At 38.6% G+C, this 19,791-nt stretch overlaps 1 long non-coding RNA gene across 1 annotated transcript in view; it reads right to left on the bottom strand.

Moving 5' to 3' along the window:
• The window catches only part of LOC122789093, a 54,672-nt gene extending 35,779 nt beyond the window's left edge, over positions 1-18,893 (bottom strand). Inside the window, exon 1 of the long non-coding RNA XR_006362768.1 lies at positions 18,237-18,893. This is a non-coding gene — a long non-coding RNA (uncharacterized LOC122789093). The remainder of the gene's footprint in view (positions 1-18,236) is intronic.
• Between the last annotated feature and the right edge of the window lie 898 nt (positions 18,894-19,791).

Raw genomic sequence — 19,791 nt, 5'->3', positions numbered from 1 at the left:
AACCTAAACTAATGTCTTTCAGCTTTTCCCGGTTAGAGGTCACCACAGCAGAACTCCAGTCCACTAATGATTGGCAGTGGATTTCTACAGTGCCAAGGTGCCAGCCCAACACCCAACCTTCAAAGAAGGCACACCCATTCACGCATGCACCTACCTGCATGTCTTTAAATGTCACTCGACTGCAGGGAGGACATGCAGACTCCACACAGAAGGTGCTCCAGCCAAAAATTGACCGGGAGAACCTCTTGCTGTGAGGCAACAACACTAACCGCTGTATCACTGCGGCCTAGTTGTCTTACAATCTGTGGGGGCCAATGATGACACTTTTGCAGAAGTGAATAACATTTATTCAGTATTTCAGAATGTTTGTCTCAGTTTACTTCCCCAGAAATACTTTTTCCTGTGCAATTGTTAAGAAAATGCCCAAAATACAACAAAAAAGTTGTGCTGCCATGATGTGGGTATTGGGGGAGGGGACATCCTCTTCAGTTCATGGAATCATTGGGAAGAGAATACTTTTGATACAATTCCAATAGATGATTCATGAGGCATCAACATTTTTCTAGAACTTTTTCTGACCAATTTCATGTCCATCATGCAATGGTTTTGAGAAAACCTCTCAAATGGCCATATTTTTGCAGAATGTCTAGATTATTGCCTCATATTCATGTTCCTCATAAAATGTGTGATTTTTCTGGCAAATCACTGAGGGCTGAAGCCATTAAATAATAACTCACATGAGTTTCAGACTTACTGTCCTTCAGAAAATACATGCTAATGCAAAAACAGTTATTTGAGCAACTTTCCAAGTTTATCAGAACAATATTTAAAGTTTGTCCACGATCTTGGACTTTTATTTCTCCATTATGTTATGCTTTGTCCAGATTTCTTGCACACAGAGATTGAGAGATGTGGTTCTAAGGTTGTTGCTGATCCCTTTCTTGGTTATGTCTGGCAAAGGAGATCATGTTTTTCACCTATAATATCTTTTGTATCCATTAAAATGAATCTGGTAAGATGTTTTCCAATAGCAGGAAGAACGCTTAAAAAATACAGTCAAGTATTTTCAGTGGAGTGACGAGAAGGGCACTGTCATAAAAATGTCCAGAAACTGAGTTGGCTCTCTTCCTGAAAGTATTTAATGATGTCAGAATTCCTGGCCTGCTTTTAGCAAGTTTTATGTCTTCAGATGGTGGGACAATGAACAAGTAATTCTTTTATAGCATGTGGAAGTACAGATGTAATTATGACAGCTGCCACAAAGGCCACACATTTCAAGGGAGCCTGAAAGCACTCCTTCCATCTTGCTTAAATGGTTTCAGTGCCTTTCAGGGTCTTTCACCATCCCAAGGATTAAAAGGAATAAAACTACTATAGAGAGAGATAAATAGGGAGAGAAAGAGAGCATATAAACTAACGATGCCAAATTCATTGATTAAAACCCATGAAAATACAAAGTGTCAAATATGCAGTCATCACAGAATTCACTTATGACATAAGCACATTATCTTAAAACAGAAAAAGCACACAAACCCAACAAGTTAAGTCACTCTAACTCATGTGAAATCAGCAGCCTGTATCATCTCCACCAAAGCAAAAAGACACAACAATCAGTCTCTTTAACCAAACTGCCCATGACATAATTCCTATACCAGATACCTAAAACAGAAATTTTGTAGGAGCCTGCGGCACCCCTAGCTGCACTCCACCTACTTAGATATAATAGCTCCATGATCACACAGCCACAACCAAAGAGATATACCCATGAAGGTGCTATAGTCAACTAATTAGAAAATGACTACAGTATTGATAAACTATGATATTGCCATGTCTTGCCACCTGATAAGCTTGTCAACAAACCATGTAGTTGACAACATGCAGATAAAGTGCAAGTGTGTGTGTGTGTGTGTGTGTGTGTGTGTGTGTGTGTGTGTGTGTGTGTGTGTGTGTGTGTGTGTGTGCACGTATGTATGCTTGCATGTGTCTGCTATGTATGTGTATGTTTGCATGCATTTGCTGTATGTGGTGTATTTGCACATCTCAGCATTTTAGTACTAAGGATGAAAATAGATGTTGTTTGAGTGATCATTGTAGCTGTGACTCTTGTATCTCCAGTACCACAGGAGCCACAAGTGATAAATCCATATTTCCTAGGATGTGAAGTTACTCCATCCATCCACTATATTTTGATAACTGATTTTATCCTTTACAGATTTGTATGAATACCAGAGCCAGCCACTCTAAAACAGGCACAGAGAACATCATAACCTCTGTTAGCTTTATGGGAGCCAACTTTGTCTGCAGTCTGTGTCATTTCTGAAATATATTCTCTAAAACGAGACAACTGCTGTATCTAGTTAAGTATTCAGTTTGCTTCAGACTGATAGTTTGCCATATAGTCTGGTAACGTATTATTGTGATACCAAGTATGGCAGAATTATTCACCCTTTTTCCCAAATAATCATGAACCCTACTTCTTCTCTTTCCTTGTAATGATTTTAATGCAGGTGTAACACTTGACCTTTTATGGGATTCTAGTGCAGCTGTATCTAGGTTAGCCATAATCTTGTTCACAGGTTCATAGTTTCATAGGCAGTTACTAGGCTAACAGCTCTAGAGCTCTTACAAGCCTAGCTATATTTATCTTAGGTTACCCCAATTGTCAGTGGTTAGGTGAGTGAAGCTTGCAGAGGTAAGTGTCTATGGTAGTTAATACTGACTTCTTCTGTCCAGAAGGGACATGGGCACCACCCTAGGAGTGAATTTGTGGTCACCCATCCATTGATCTAGGTTGCATTTGAAGAGGGTCACTGAGGGTCTCTGTTTCACATGAATTGGAATCTTGTTCCAGAGAAGTGGCAGTGTCTGGGAGATGTATACAGGTAATTACACTTCTAAGCATTTCCTAAAGCATGTCAGTCTTTTTCAGAACTGGTAACTTAGCATTTTGTTCCAGTCCCAGTTATACCATGGAAGTTGGGAGGGAAAAGAACAGTAAAGAGTGGAAATGCAAAAGGCTTAGGTTGATTCAGTTTTAAATGCTTTCTGTGGTTTTATATAGGGAAAGAAACTTCTCTAGCTGACAAGTAAAAATGATATTTCATCAAACTGGCAGTGTCATCAAATTACATGCACAATGGTGGTAAATCCTATGCTGAAGAATATTCATCATCATAGCCCATAACATAGCAAGCAGGAGAGGGCATCTGGTAGAGTAAACAAGGTCAGAAGTTTCTTCTTCTTCTTTAGCCTCAGTTTCAGGTGATGGAGAATGGTTTCTCTGTTTTTTTGTTTAATTTTCTTTGCAGTAATTTTCACCGAAGAAACATTTTTTTGTATTCTGCCCTAGAAATAGATGCATTTGCGTCTGCAATCTATGAACACAGGAGCATCTGATGCCCGAGGGACTGATGTCTGATCCTCAGATATTTGCAAGTCTGATGAAAAAGTATGAGTTCCATTCCTAAACAATAAGGTTGTTCTTTTGCCTGGGCATTTGCCCCACCAATATCCCATCCCAAGATGCCTCCATCAAAACACTTGACAAGTAAATCTGATTAGAGAATACAAAAGCATGAACCATCTCTTTACCAAAAGTCTCTGTAGCCACCCAGACAGCGAGTGACAGTGGCCAAGGGCAGGAAAATTATTGTATCACTTTTCTCCAGCTTGCCCACCTCTTTCTGAGCCTGTAGAGTTAGATATATATTTTATTTTCAATTACCCGAGGAAGAGTTGGATGAGCCTGGACTTCTCTGTCTGGGAGGGTCTGGTAAAATACCCCAGAGTTCCAAATGCCTGTCACTGAAATGACTGTTGCTGCTTTATAGGTTTGATTTTCATAATTTGTCATGTTGTCAGAGATCCTCTGTTTTCCAGCATGATTTAACTGGTGGGCCTTCTGACAGATTTAAAATACTAATCCCGTAAATTTTGAAAATTGTTAAAGTGGCATGTTTTGCATTACCATGCATTTTCAGAAAAACAGAAAGCCTGAAACTCAAATGTCTGTCATTACTTATTGACTTCAGTTCTCCATGATTTACCAGAAAACTACAAATTTTAAGAACAGATCAAAATAGCAGGCAAAAATCTTGACATTCTGCAAAATTATGGACAGTTGAGAGTTATGGTTCCTTCCCATTCCAAAGATGCACTCTAGGTGAAGTGCTGATTCTCTTAACTTGTCCATATGTGTGGGTGTCATGTGAGAGGAAGTGTGTGTGTGTGTATGTGTGTGTGTGTGTGTGTGTGTGTGTGTGTGTGTGTGTGTGAGTGAGTGTCTGTATGTGCGCCCGCATGTGTGTATGTGTGTGTGTGTGTGTGGGTGTGGGTGCGCGCGCGCGTGTGTGTGTGTGTGTGCGCGCGCCCGCATCTGTATGTATGCATCATCATCCTGTAATGGATTGGCACCCTATTTAGGATGAGTCCCTATGCCTTTAATCCATTTAATGAGAGGGTCAGTGCAGGCTGCTTTCCAGGTCTGTACTGAATTAAGGCGGTAACAGGACACGGAATGCATGAATGATCCTTAGGTAACAGGACACAGAATGAATGAATGAATGATCCTTGGGTTTCAGATAATTTCTCTCCACCCAAACTAATTAACCAACCTGAGTTAGTCAGTTATAGTGATGCATATAAATTCAGATTTAAAGACATAGTATAGCCATAATAAGAAACATCCCATTAGTGTCTTATTACCATGTCTCTGAGTCAGACACTGCACTCTCAGACCTGACCATGATCATGTTCTCCCTAGCAGTTTGTGGATAGTGTTGACAAAGGCACACCATCAAACACACACACACACACACACACACACACACACACACACACACACACACACACACACACACACACACACACACACACACACACATTCAGCCTCATTCATGCCCCGTACAAACACTGGCACACATGCCTAAAATGACCTATCCCAACCCCTTATAGCTTCACTGGACTTACCTGTACTACAAGCGGTCACATAGGAGTCAATAGGTGACAGCCATCTTTTGATGGTGTTCACTTTTTCCTCCTAGCATAAAATTGTATTCAGCTGAATGATCCTGTGATAATCGTGATCCTCTGGTTATCCTTCTGGCTATTGATTATACATACCTTAAAACCATAATGTTGCTGAGATAGCCCTGAAAGCTTATAGTGCAATTAGATAAGCCATATTGCTCATTAAATAATTGTAAACCTTCGATTTTATGGGTAAATGTTGTGCATATGATTATACATCACATGTCGGCTTTATTTGCTGTTTTTCCTTCTTCCATATATTATATGACTGGGTCTTTAACTATCTCTTTAATTATAACATAAGTAAGGAAATAAATAGTGTAAGCTAATAAAATACAAGCCTAAGAGAAATGATGGACAACATAGTTGTTACTTTTTGACAACTACTAGTACCTGAGCTATTCTAAGAAAATAGCAACATAAGACCATACTTTTTTAACAAAGAAAGATATTTTAACTAAATATTTATTCCATTCTGAAATGTGGTCCTGCCTACATTCAAAAGCCAGTGTTATAATTTCCAGACAAATGGCAACAAATAAAAACAGAATGGCTTTAATGCTACATTTTAATAATCAAGTCAAGTTCATATCTGCTCCATTGCTCATTCTAAGCCAACGAAACAAACAAATGCTGCCTGTTAAGCCACATCTTATAGAACTAGCATGGCCATTGTTCTTTGACAGCATTTCAATATATGTTTAAATTCATATTTGGAAAACAAAGATGCTAAAAGGGGTGGGAACCCCCCACACGATTCAATAAATCTTTGTTTGAAGATAGACTTTGGTCCAAACCCTCACACAAGTATTTCTGAAAATGTTTTACTGTAAAGTGAACACATATTAAAGAAATGATATAATTTCTGTCTCCATCATCATATTAGCCTGTACTTAATGTGCCCTTACCCACTGGACTACAGTACAGTTAATGTAGAGGCACACAGTGGCACAATACTGAACCATACATAAAACATCAATGACTACCTCCCTCCTACTGCTACATATTAAATATACATTAAGCCTTAGACCAAATGTCCAACAAAATCCTCTGCAATAATAAACTGTTGGCATTACATAAACCCTTATTCTCCCACCCAAAAAGCATAAATACAAGATAAAGTCTTTATATTTTCATGCACTCAAATACATTAATAATAAAACAAAAAAATGTTACACAAAACTATCACTGTAGTATATGCTTTCAACTGTCCCTTTCTAACAACGTTCCCTGATTTTGCCTCATATTTTTGCACTGTCCATTGTAATAATTTTTGAGTTTATAGTAAATTACTATGGATTATAGTTGGTCAGTAAAGCTAGACATTATTGTTTCATAATTTATATTAGTCAGAAAATGCATCTTGATATAAACAGTGCTGCTTTATTACCCTTTTAAGTGAATTGCAGTAACATTTAAAAACTGCCCCTGATTTTAGGACTTTGTCCATACATTAGTTTTGACTTTCAATGTTTATGATAACTCCACGTTGCTCTATTAATTTCTATACCTATCCCACTGTTATTGTACTCAGTGTTTATTATAACTCCCTCATTGCTCTGTTACTCATCATCCATCCTACCGTTACTGTACTCAAGAGTATATTATAACTCCCTTGTTGCTCTAGTACTCATCTTACCATCCCACTGTTACTGTGTTACTGTGCTTAGTGTTTATTTTAACTCACTCATTGGTCTATTACTAATCATACCATTTTACTGTTACTGTACTTGAGTTTATTATAACTTCCCCACTCCTCTATTACTCATCATACCATCCCATTGTTACTGTGTTACTGTACTCAGTATTTATTACAACTCCTCCATCGGTCAAGTACTCATCATACCATCCCACTGTGACCTTACTCAAGAGTTTATTATAACTCACCTGTTGATCTATTACTCATCATACCATCCAACTGTTACTGTGTTACTGTACTCAGTGTTTATTATAATTCTATTACTCTATTATGCATCATACTATTCCACTGTTACTGTAGTCAGTGCTTATAATAACACACCCATTACTCTGTTATGCATCATACTATCCCACTGTTACTGTACTTGAGTGTATCACTCCCCTGTTGATCTAGTACTCATCATACATCCCACTCTTACTGTACTCAATATTTATTATATCTCCCCCATTGCTCTGTTACTCATCATCCATCCCACTGTTACTGTACTCGAGTTTATTATAACTCCCACATTGCTCTATTACTCATCATACCATCCTGCTGTTACTGTACTCAAGCGTTTATTATAACTTCCTTGTTGCTCTATTACTCATCATACCATCACACTGTTACTGTGTTACTGTACTCAGTATTTATTTTAACTCCCCCATTGCTCTATTACTCAGCATACCATCCTACTGTTACTGTACTCAAGAGTTTATTATAACTCCCCATTGCTCTTTTTCTCTTCATACCATCCCACTGTTAGTGTGTTACTCTACTCAGTGTTTATTATAACTCCCCCACTCCACTATTACTCATCATACCATCCCAGTGTTGCTGTGTTACTGTACTCAATGTTTATTACAACTCCCCCATTGCTCAATTACTCATCATACTATCCCACTTTGACCTTACTCAAGAGTTTATTATAATTCACCTGTTGATCAATTATTCATCATACCATCCAACTGTTACTGTGTTACTGTACTCAGTGTTTATTATAACTCCATTACTCTATTATGCATCATACTATCCCACTGTTACTGTAGTCAGTGTTTATTATAACACACCCATTACTCTCTTATGCATCATACTATCCTATTGTTACTGTACTCATGAGTTTATTATCACTCCCCTGTTGATCTAGTACAAATTATGCATCCCACTGTTACTGTACTCAGTATTTATTAAAACTCCCCCATTGCTCTGTTACTCATCGTCCATACCACTGTTACTGTACTCAAGAGTTTCTCTTCATAGTATCCCACTGTTACTGTGTTACTGTACTCAGTGTTTATTATAACTTCCCCAATGCTCTATTACTCATCATATCATCCTACTGTTACTGTATTCAAAAGTTTATTATAACTCCCCCATTGCTCTATTACTCATCATACAATCTCACTGTTACCGTGTTACTGTACTCACTGTTTATTATAACTCCCCATTGCTCAATTACTCATCAAACCATTGCAGTGTGACCTTACTCAAGAGTTTATTATAACTCCCTTGTTGTTCGATTACTAATCATACCTTCCTACTGTTACTGTGTTACTGTATTCAGTGTTTATTATAACTCCCCCATTACTGTATTATGCATCATACTATCCCACTGTTACTGTACTCAAGAGTTTACTATCTATAACACCCTGTTGCCCTATTACTCAATATACATCCCACTGTTACTGTACTCAGTTTTTATTATAGCTCCCCCATTGCTCTGCTACTCATTATCCATCCCACTGTTACTGTACTCAGAGTTTATTATGACTCCCGCATTGCTCTATTACTCATCATACCATCCCACTGTTTCTGTGTTACTGTACTCAGTGTTTATTATAACTCCACATTACTCTATCATGCATCATACTATCCCACTGTTAGTGTACTCAAAAGTTTATTATAACTCCCCCATTGCTCTATTACTCACCGTACCATCCCACTGTTACTGTACTCAGTGTTTATTATAACTCCCCCATTGCTCTAGTACTCATCATACCATCCTACTGTTACTGTACTCAGTGTTTATTATAACTCCCCATTGCTCTGTTACTCATCATACCATCCTACTGTTACTGTACTCAGTGTTTATTATAACTCCACATTACTCTATCATGCATCATACTATCCCACTGTTAGTGTACTCAAGAGTTTATTATAACTCCCCCATTGCTCTATTACTCACCATACCATCCCACTGTTACTATACTCACTGTTTATTATAACTCCCCCATTGCTCTATTACTCATCATACCATCCCACTGTTGTTGTGTTACTGTGCTCAGTGTTTATTATAACTCCCCATTACTCTATTATGCATCATACTATCCCACTGTTACTGTACTCAGGAGTTTATTATAGCTCACCCATTGGTCTATTACTCATCATACCACCCCACTGTTACTGTGTTGCTGTACTCAGAGTTTATTATAACTGCCCATTGCTCTACTACCCATGCCACTATTACTTTTCTCAGTGTTTGTTATAACTCCACCATTTTTCTATTATTAAACTCATTCTACCTAATACTGCATCACTTAACTAAATTTTAATAATTTATTGCTTAATATTTACTCACTGATGTTTGCTATTTTTTTCTTTATATTGTTCAGTAACTTCTACTCCCCTGAATTTGCAAGTACTCTTCTTGGATCTATTTGTGTTTTTTTTTTGCATCCTTGGTCCATAACTTTCAAGTGTACCTCATTAAGAGGAATGTTCCTCATTTTGAATCTTAAAATGTTCATATTCCTCATTGTTCCATATTGAAAGGACCTGTTACAGATTCACTGCTGAGAAGTTCTGCAAATGATATCCATGGCAAATGTATACTGAATCGTATACACCCATCAAAATATCTTTTCATAAGTATAAAGTAGAACATTTTAACCATCCTGTGAAATTCCTAGTTGAAGTTGTTAGTAAGCTGCTAAGTGTTCCACATTTTGCCCATTAGTTCTACATTGTAAGAGATAGTGTTCCACATTATAGAGATGGAAAGTTGAGATATGCCTCAGCCTTATTCCCTCTTCTTAGTAACAATAGCTTTAATCCAACAAAACAACTAAATCATTCACTGACACCTGTGTTTTGTATTACAGATGTCATTAATTACCTTTGACTCAGTATAAAATTCTCATCATTCAGAAAATACATCAGTTATCCCTTACAAAAGCTACATCATTCTACATCACTTTGTTTATGGTGTTGTTATTGCGCAGACCACCACCACAAATGCACATGCTGCCACACTCACGTACACAGAGGTGTAGATAACTGACACATGACAAAAATTATAATTGCCTAATGATACCCAGTGTAGCATAATATTTTATCAATGGTAAAAAAGCAGCACACTGCAGTGTCATGACTTGGCATTACTAAGCTAATTTCTAATTATGTGAATTAAACATTTACATTTGACACAGTAGTTCATAGAAAGAAAGGCTGCTGGCACTAAAGTAACAATCAGAATTCAGTTGTTTAGCTTCACAGGAGTCTGAAAAGCATGGCATGTTTGACACTTGTACAGGATGTAGCAGTGGAGTTCCTACTGGAGAGTGTCAGCTCCATGATGTAGGGGTTTGGTCCTGACTATAACCCAGGTTACCTGTGTTTGATTAGCAGTCCAGGTGATAGGGGTGGTCCTTGGGGGGGGGGTGGGAAATTAGTTGGAAGTGCAGAGAACATGTACTCAAGGGCACTAACTTTGAAAAGGAGTGCACACCAAATATTCAGAATAGGTAGAAGCATACACTTCTAAGGACCCTGAGATGCACAGCTAGGCTTACTAATGCCTAATGGTGGTTGTTAGCCTATTATATGACTATGAACTTATATTGACAGGAATTACATCATGCTTCTTTTTGAAAGAAAGAAAGAAAGAAAGCTGTTAGGAAAATCAACAACCTTCTAACATCACAGAATAATGGCCATGGTTCCTAAATCTCACCCTTCCCTGTCCCAGCTCTTGAAAGAAACAAATGGGCAAGTCATTGACATGATACATGGTGACTATAGATGGGGAAGTTGGCCAAAATTTATAAAAATGTATACATTTAAGAATCTTTGAACAGATAAAGTGTATGACCCAGATAAGCTATCTTCTGTAGTGTTAAAGAAGTTGGCAGTAGTAGTCCATGAACCACAGTCAGATCTCACCACTGTAGTGCTGGAACACTGGAGATCAGTTGTTCTGATTTATTTAGCAAACATCTGTTTAAGTAGCTAGGGCATTTCAAGCTCATTTCTATTTTATGAAGGAATCATGGAAGAGATTGCACATGACAGGCTGGTAGTGATCCCCAAAAAAGAATTCTTAAACCACTCATAAACATTGTCTTCATACTGCAGAGCTTCTGCCAGGTCAGTGTTTATTTATTTATGCGGCTCTGTCTTTATTATGATTGCAATGTGCTTGAACTTTACTATGTCCTTTGACACTATATCTCACAGGAGCATAGTAGGAATATTATTAAAGTGTATGGTGGGGCACAACATTGTGCAATGGATTACTGGACTGGGAAATAACTCTCTCATAGGAAACAGAGGATAATTATTTGAAGGGAGCTCTCAATGATAAAATGTCATAAATAAGTGTAATGCCACGGGATTCAGAGCTGGGACCAGTTCTATTTAATATGATTTTTGTCAGGAAGCACACTGAGTTTGGAGAATATAAGCTTATATACTGAAATATAAAGAGTAGCCTGGCAGTTACAAATGAGCAACTGGTCATCACATAAATCTGCAGTGGCAATTCTATTGCAGATGACCATATCGTTAAACCCTAATTTATTTGTAACTAAACATAAAACCACAAAACTGCATATCATTTAATGTATGTAACCAAGCATAAAACTGTAACTCTACATGTCACTTAATGTATGTGGGCAAACATAAAAAACACAAACTTGCATCTACATAACCAAACATAAAAACACAAGCCTGCATATCACTTATAAAACCACAAGCCTGGGCGTCACCTAATATATGTGACCAAATGCAAAACCACAAGCCTGCATATCACTTAATATATATGTGACCAAACATAAAACCACAAGCCTGCATATCATTTAATATATGTAACCAAACCCAAAACTATTTATTTATTTGAATTTGTAAAGCACTGATCACAAATGACCAATAAAACTTTGTATCACTTAAAAAACAGCAGTAAAAAATATTTTTGCAAGAAGGGTAATCTTTTTTCTTCCATTACTGGTCACACAGCCTGAAAGAAGAGTATACATTTTGATGATATACAGTTTTGTAGTTTTATACTTTGTTAGGAATAATATGTTTTAGTCATAGGGTGGCCACAGTGGTGCTGCAGTTAGCATTGCCACCATACAGCAAGAGGCTTTCCGGTTCGATTCTTGGCTGGGGTGCTTTGTGTGCGGCGTCTGCATGTCCTCCCTGTGGTCGCGTGGGTTTCCTGCAGGTGCTCCAGTTTCCACCCACATCCCAAAGACATGCTGTAGGTGGATTGGACACTCTAAATTAGCCCTAGGCATGAGTGCATGTGTGTGCCTTCTGTGGAAGGTTGGGCACTTGGCTGGCAACTCGACACTGTAAAAACTCCACTGCCAATCATGAGCAGACAGGTGATCCACTGAGGTGACTCCTAACAGGGAAGAAGCTGAAAGAAGACGTATGTTTTAGTTATGTACAATCAAATGACAACCTACAGTGACTACATTGTGACAAGATTGGCAGTAAATGTATTTACAAAGGCAATATTGTGCACATTAAAAAATAAGAAATGGAGACTTGGTAATAGTGTCCTTAATCAAGGTATCGTAGGAAAAGGGGTTGGGGGTAATACCCATTATTAGATCACAATATACAGTGTGAAAAGAAAGTGGTATACCACTAAAATCCAGTGATTATATTGTATAGAATAGATTCTGCAGGTGCTGAGAATTTTTTTTTTCTAATTTTTACCTTTTATGCCTGTTTGGCATCAGTCACCCTTTGCAAGAGAGAATGCTCTGACCATGACCCAGTTGCCTCTGCCCAACAGGGACACAGGTACCACTCAAGAGGTAAATTTCAGATTCCCCATCCAGGTCCAGGTTGAGCTTGAATAGGGTCAGGGACAAACACTACTATACATTGGTTGTATCCCTACAGCCTAATTATAGTATGACAAGGGTGATGTCCTAAGACTCCTTTGTTCCCCTGCCAGCTTGGAAACAAGGATGATGTCCTAAGACCCCTTTGTTCCCCTGCCAGCTTGGAAATCCTCAGCATGGAGGCTACAGCCAAGGTTCATTATCCATAGGTTCATAGGTTCATAGGTTTATACTAGGCTATCTGCCCTAAGGCATTTATAAGCCTAGCCCAAATTTTTGTGGCTTACGCCACCCCTTATATGAAAAAATACTGTGCCCATTAGTTTGTTGTGCCTCTGTCCAGCAGTGACACAGAGATGATTCCCGGGATAAACCTACGATCTCCCATCCACAGGTCAAGATTTCTCTTGAACAGAGCCAGCGAGGTGCTCTGCCTCACATGGACCAGGATTTTATTCCACAGCATAGGGAGTCTCTGAGTGATAAATCCAGCACGTCCTATTTATATCCGTGCTAAGGTTTAAGTCGCTTGCTCTAGTGGTTTTGGTGGATTTGGATTTTTTGAGGTGGAGCATGTCCATTAATTCCGGGTTGGACATGGCCTTGTATGTCAGGCACATGTCACCTCTGAGCAGACGGTATGCAACTGAATAGAGCTGGAGTTTCTTCAATCTGGCAGCATATGACAGATTTTGGAGTCCCTTTATCCTTTTGGTGAGGAACTTTTGGGGTCTCTCCAATTGCTGCAGATGTCGGGTGAGATACATCCCGAATGGGGCATTGTACTCGATCATTGGTCTGATAAGTGAAGAGTACAGGGGAACAATGACCTCACTAGATCTGGATGTGAATCCCTTCATGATCAGGTGGGCAATGTGGAAGGTCTTTCTAACCACTTTAGCAATGTGAGTGTCAAAAGAAAGGCCACTGTCAACCTGGGTCCCCAGGTCCCTGATAACCTCTTCTGTGCTTAGTGGATTGACACCTATATGGTAGCTTGGGGTTACCTTGTTTTTCCCGAAGGGTATGACTATACATTTTTTGGCGTTTAACTTCAGGCCATGGCTCTGGCACCAGCTATCTGTTTCCGTGAGTCCCTTCTGAAGGATATCCGTGTCCGATGCACTTTCCACTATGGCGCCCAGTTTGCAGTCGCCTGCAAACTTTGTCAGCCAAAGTCCTCCCATGTTGGCCTGTACTTCTGAGAAGTAGATGCCGAACAATAGGGGGCCAAGGACCGAGCCCTGTGGGACACCACTTGTGACCGGCTTGGAGTCTGACATAGCGCCAGCAACTCTAACCCTGTGGGTTCTGTCCTTAAGCCAATTTGCAACCCATCTTGTGACATATGGGTTTACATTTAAGCTGGTAAGTTTTTCTACAATACCCGAGTGGGGTATTGTGTCGAAGGCCTTTGCAAGGTCAAGGTAGGCTGTATGGACTGCCTTTCCCTCATCAATGGCCTTGGTGACTGTTTCGAAGAAGTCGACCAAGTTCAAAAGGCATGATCTGCCCTTGACGAAGCCAAACTGGGTCGGGTCCAATGTCTGCAAGTCCCCTATATCTTTGTTTATGAGCTCCATTATGATCCTCTCCATAGCTTTGCTATGACATGAAGGTGTTTGTGCCTTTCCTTGCATCTAACAATGTGAACAACAAGGGTATTACCAGTTTTGGCCTAAACCACAACCCTTAGTGGCTGACATGGACATCCTGATCACTATGGGGGCCTACTACATCCTGCTCTTGTGTGTTCATGTTTTCTCCCACATCCTGATTAGGGTTACCTTCATTGGCTTGGTAATCCACAGTAAAGGCTGTTTCTTCATTATCTATATGTGTTGAAACAGCCAACTAAATGACTATTCCCTCTTTCCAGTGTAGGCAAGCCAGTGTTGGCTTTTCACTTCTACCCTCACTTGCCCACCTCTTTTAACACCCAGGCTACTAGTTTAATTGTATTCAGCCAGGTCATGGTCAGGGCTTTATCCCAAGAGCTGAAGCAGGCTGAGAAAATCCTTGTAGGTGGAACTGAAAGGGACAACTCTGGAATACTGTGTTAGAAAAAAAGCAGTAATCCTAGTATTATCAAAACACAGAAGGATATAGAAGCTCTGGAGACACCTAAAAGTTGGTCATCTTTCAATTAAACAATAGATTAGAAATGGCAGATTTGATCTGGACAAAATCCATTCTCTTGGGACAAGTGAAGCTGGCGACATGGGGGAAGTACAGTGGGCAGAGGACAGAGTCCACACCTGGAAGGAGGATATTTCAACTTAGACCTGAGAAATACTATTTTCCTAAGAGGGTGGTAGCACTCTAGAATGCATTGCCAGAGGCAAAGATACAGTAAAAAACATTAGACAGTTCAAAGTTGCTTGATAAAAAATAGGGCAAAGATGGGACAAGGGCATTGATGGAGGACAGACATATAGAGCTTAGCTGCAACACACAGACACACACACACACACACACACACACACACACACACACACACACACACACACACACACTCAAGAACATGTCTTCACCCTTCAGTATTTTAAAAGTTCTTTTTATAAACTGACTAAGCAAATGGTGTCTGAATGAGTGTGGGCACACAGGTTTTAATATGTTTGGTTAATAAAATAATAAAATAAACGGTTTCATATGATTATATTTTCAACTTTATTGGATTTACTGATTTTTTGCTGGCTTTCATAGTTTCTGCTCGTGATTTTACAAGGTTTCATTGGTGTTTTTTAGTTTTGTTTTTTGGTTAATATGCCAGCACAGAGGATTAAGGCTGTAAACTGTTTAGACAATGAGCTTTTAAAGAGCTGCTACTTCTTGTACTGGGTTTGATTCCCTCAGCCTCCATTTGCCTGCTGTGTACCTTTTAGCAAGTTACTTAACCAGACAGTGCTTCTAATTGTCCCTGAAATGAACACTTGTGTGCAGTGGACTTATTTGGATAGCAAATAAATAAATTAAAAAAAAAGGTTTCATTGTCATGAAATGACATAAAAAATATAAACCATTCACTTTGTCATGCAGCTCCAACCTTTCCTGTGTACATGATAAGTAGTTCTAGTGTGTTATTCACCACTGGTATATAATGTTTTTCATTTTCATCTTGCAATAATATAATAATATTTGGTGTTATAATCCATTGCAATAGTGATTCACACCTTATAGGAGGGCTAGTTTAAAAGTGGTGGCAGTGACATATCCTTGGTACTAACAAATTATACAGTAAGATGCAGAAAGGAAAATGAGACAACACTTTCTTCCCACTTAACATAAGTTAAAGACCACTGCCGAATAAGACAGACAAATATTAGATTTACCTGTCTGTCGGCATTTCATAAACACGTCAACTATACATGACACTGCCTGCATACAAGTTAAATTTATCAATCTCTCATTTCTTATTTAACAGCATGTACCACTCAATAGTTTCAATGGACATCTGAACCAGTTCTAATGGTTCAGGACAAATGTTGCAACCATTAAAATGTGGCCTGTTCATATTTATGTCTAGTAAATCTTGAGGAAATTAAGTACACATGTAAGAGAATACCCAAACTGTACCCTCTCCATGCTCTAAGGGTTGATAAGAATGGCCCTGTTTATTTGCTTTCCTGTTAGTCTTAAAACATTTTAAGTGATGTAACAGGCAAGAACTCCTGTCATGTTTTATCTATTGAAGGATGCTTTTCTAATTTAATGGTGTGCTAGTCATAGGTTCAGAGGTGATTACTAGGCTAAGTGTCCTTGGTGACCTTTTTAAGCCTACCCATGTTTTCCCATTTGTAAATGACAGGATAATTTACCCAAGGGGATTTAGTTGGGTTTAGCTGGCAAAGAATTTACAAGCTGCCTACATCCAACAGGGGCATAAGTACCATTCAAGAAGTAAATTTCAGATTCCCCATCTACTGGTCCAGGTTGCATTTGAATGGGATCAGGGACAAACTGTACTGTATGTTAGCTGTATCCCTTCAGCCTTATTATAGCATGACTATCACCTGCTTCCACTAGTGCCAAACTACCTCCTGTTAAGTCCTGATGTCACCCTCTAGGGTGTGCTGTGAGGCATGGCATTTTAAGGGGAAGAATGCAATAGGATTTTCAAGGGGGAAAAAATTGGTCCTTCTTGCCTGCCCCTAGTCCTGTGGCCCACAAAACCTTTTCAACCACATCAAGGATCATTTGCACATTGCACTGTATTTTAAAACAGCACACATTAGCAATGTTGTAAAAGTGTTTCTGAATTTGTGTTTAATGCAGGCCTAAATTATGTGCATGCTTTTTGAAACATACAAAGGATAATCTTACAAATACACACTATTAAATTACTAAAGGCCATCAAGCCCTCTAGCTCACAGTTTGTTTATGCTGTGAACAAATATTTAAGTTTTGTGTAACCACCAAAGCTTTCAACCTTCCGTCTCCAAAATTTGGAGCACTATCTGTCATAATGTGGAACAAATGGGCAACATGTGAAACACTTACTGACAACTTTAACTAAGAGGCTCACAGGATGACTCAAGTGTATTACTTTCCATTTATAAAAAAAGTTATTTTGATGAATTAATATGATGCAGTATTATTTACTATGGATATTAGTTAAAAATTCTTAACACTGAATGTATGCATAGCAGGTCCTTTCATTGTGGAACTGTGTGGAGCACTGTTTTTTTAAGACTTAAAAGGAAGAACATTCTTTATAATGAGGTGCACTTGAAAAGTATGGTAAACAGTGTTAACAAAAGAAGAGCTCCAGAGCATTGGTGTAGTGATAAAATTCCATTTTGCGCTCAAAAACTATTTTTTTACTGCCTCAACCCACCTGGCATTTAAAAAATAGACACAACTTTCAAAATGTTGCCCCCAGCAGTTAATAAATGTAGACATCATTTTCCGTACCCCCCCCCAAAAAAAAAATACTAAAGGTATTGTTTTTAGATTAGCAAGACTCTGTAAGCAAGTTATGTACTTGTTGGAGGCGTTGCTTTAGATAGTTGTAGATTTAATAGAGCCTGAAAAACACAATGTTTCTGAGTGATGCAAGAAAGAATGTACTCTGTAGACTACAAAGAGTGTGCCTGGCTGCAAAAAGCATCATCCATGCAGAAGGACATATTGTAATACTCGCCAGAGAAGCATCATCCATGCAGAGGGAAATATTGTAATACTGGCACTTGAATTGTGGTAGCAGTTGCATAGGATAGTTAAACTGTTTTACAGGTAAGGGTGCAAATCAGCTCAGAAAAAAAAAATCGAAATAAATATATTGAGCACACACTGTGATATGACCTCATTTATTATTTTGTACAAATAGTGAAGGGGGTGCGGATCAGGTGTTTAGTAAAGATATTAATTCTGGAGGTCATCTGTGACATATTATTTATATCAGCAGCCCAGTGTTGCTCTGAAACGCAATAGAATATTATAAAAACACTGACCGGTGCGCTCCATCTTCCGTACAAACGCCACGCACACCACTTTGGTATGTTTACGTGGGAGCCGGATAGTTGTTATAAGTTTGAGCTGGATGCCTTCAATTAAGTATCACAGGGGCACGCTGCTGGTAACTCCGATATGAAAACAGTATCTTAGATGCTATAAACTGGCAGTGAGTTCCAAAGAATGGCGTGCTGCTTTCCAAAAAGATGCTGCAGGTGATGGATGTATAGCAATCAAAATGATGGCAAACGTACTTCAATTAAAGCAGCTGCTGTTCTGCACTCTGGTAATGTCAGACGATGTCTTCCTCTGTTTCTAACGATGTGTTCACCTTCTTAGTTACCCATAACACAGCAATAAAGGTATTGCACCCAGGCAAGGCCAGTGATGCTGAACTTCCATTCATCATCCTATTATCGCCTTAATCCGTTGCAAGGCCGTGGGGACCAACATCCTATCCTGGCACTTTTTGGACGCAAGGCATAGAAATTCCAAAGGTGCCACCCCATCCTGGGACGCACACAAATGCTGAAGCCTTACTAAATTTGTATTCAGTGTAAAATGCGTTGATTTCCATCGAAAGTTACAACGTCTGAACCTTTTTGGGGGGTTATTCCTCCGTCAGTCATCTTTTTTTCTGTCTTTGGCACATTTTACAAAGCAGGTCTGGGTGACTGGCTATGCTTAGCCTTGCTTTTATACAACTTTTTTGCTTATTCAGCAAGCTTGCTGTGCACTGTAAAATGATCAACTGTCAGAAGCTGAGGAAAGCAAACAGCAGTTTTACTTGAAACACTATTAATAACCCCCCTGTGGCTCCCTCGTCCAGGGGTAAGTAATACGGTGACAGTTTCCTAAACGCTATAATAGCGAAGGAAACCTGACCCTGGCAAAGAATGCACAGTCTGCAACTCTGCAGCAAAGCATTTTTTACATACACGCATTCCAAGCAGGATCGCTGTTACACATCAGTACTCATTTCAGATGAAATTACAACTAAAAGGCCACACATACGAAAGGCTGGGAATATTGGTATTTAATAACTAATACACAATATTCACAACATTTGGAAGAAGTTGGCTAAACAAGCTATCTGCTAAGTGTGACGGGTAATGCTTGCACGCTTTATTCATCAGTGTGTTTATTTAGTAATGTCCATTTATTATAATTGACACTTGTTACAGTTATGTAACTGCACGTACCGAATAAAATCCTCGATAAACAATACCTTTCTGTTACTGCACCTACATTGTTTAATATTCTATAAAGTGGTCGTCAAAAGAACCACTGGAGTTGCTGCATTTCATTAAAAGACGTTTTGACTGTGCGTGTGGGTGTCTTTACATGTTTATATCTATGTATATATATATATATATATATATATACATATATATATATATATGTATATATATATATTTATATATAAATATGCATGTATAAATATATATATATACATATATATATATATATATATATGTATATATATACATATATATATATATATATATATATATATACATATATATATATATATATATATATATATATATATAT

Source organism: Protopterus annectens, chromosome 14.part0 (genome assembly GCF_019279795.1).
Source record: "Protopterus annectens isolate FY-2018-M chromosome 14.part0, PAN1.0, whole genome shotgun sequence".
Taxonomy (NCBI): Eukaryota; Metazoa; Chordata; order Ceratodontiformes; family Protopteridae; genus Protopterus; species Protopterus annectens.
This window is presented reverse-complemented; position numbering and strand designations above follow the sequence as displayed.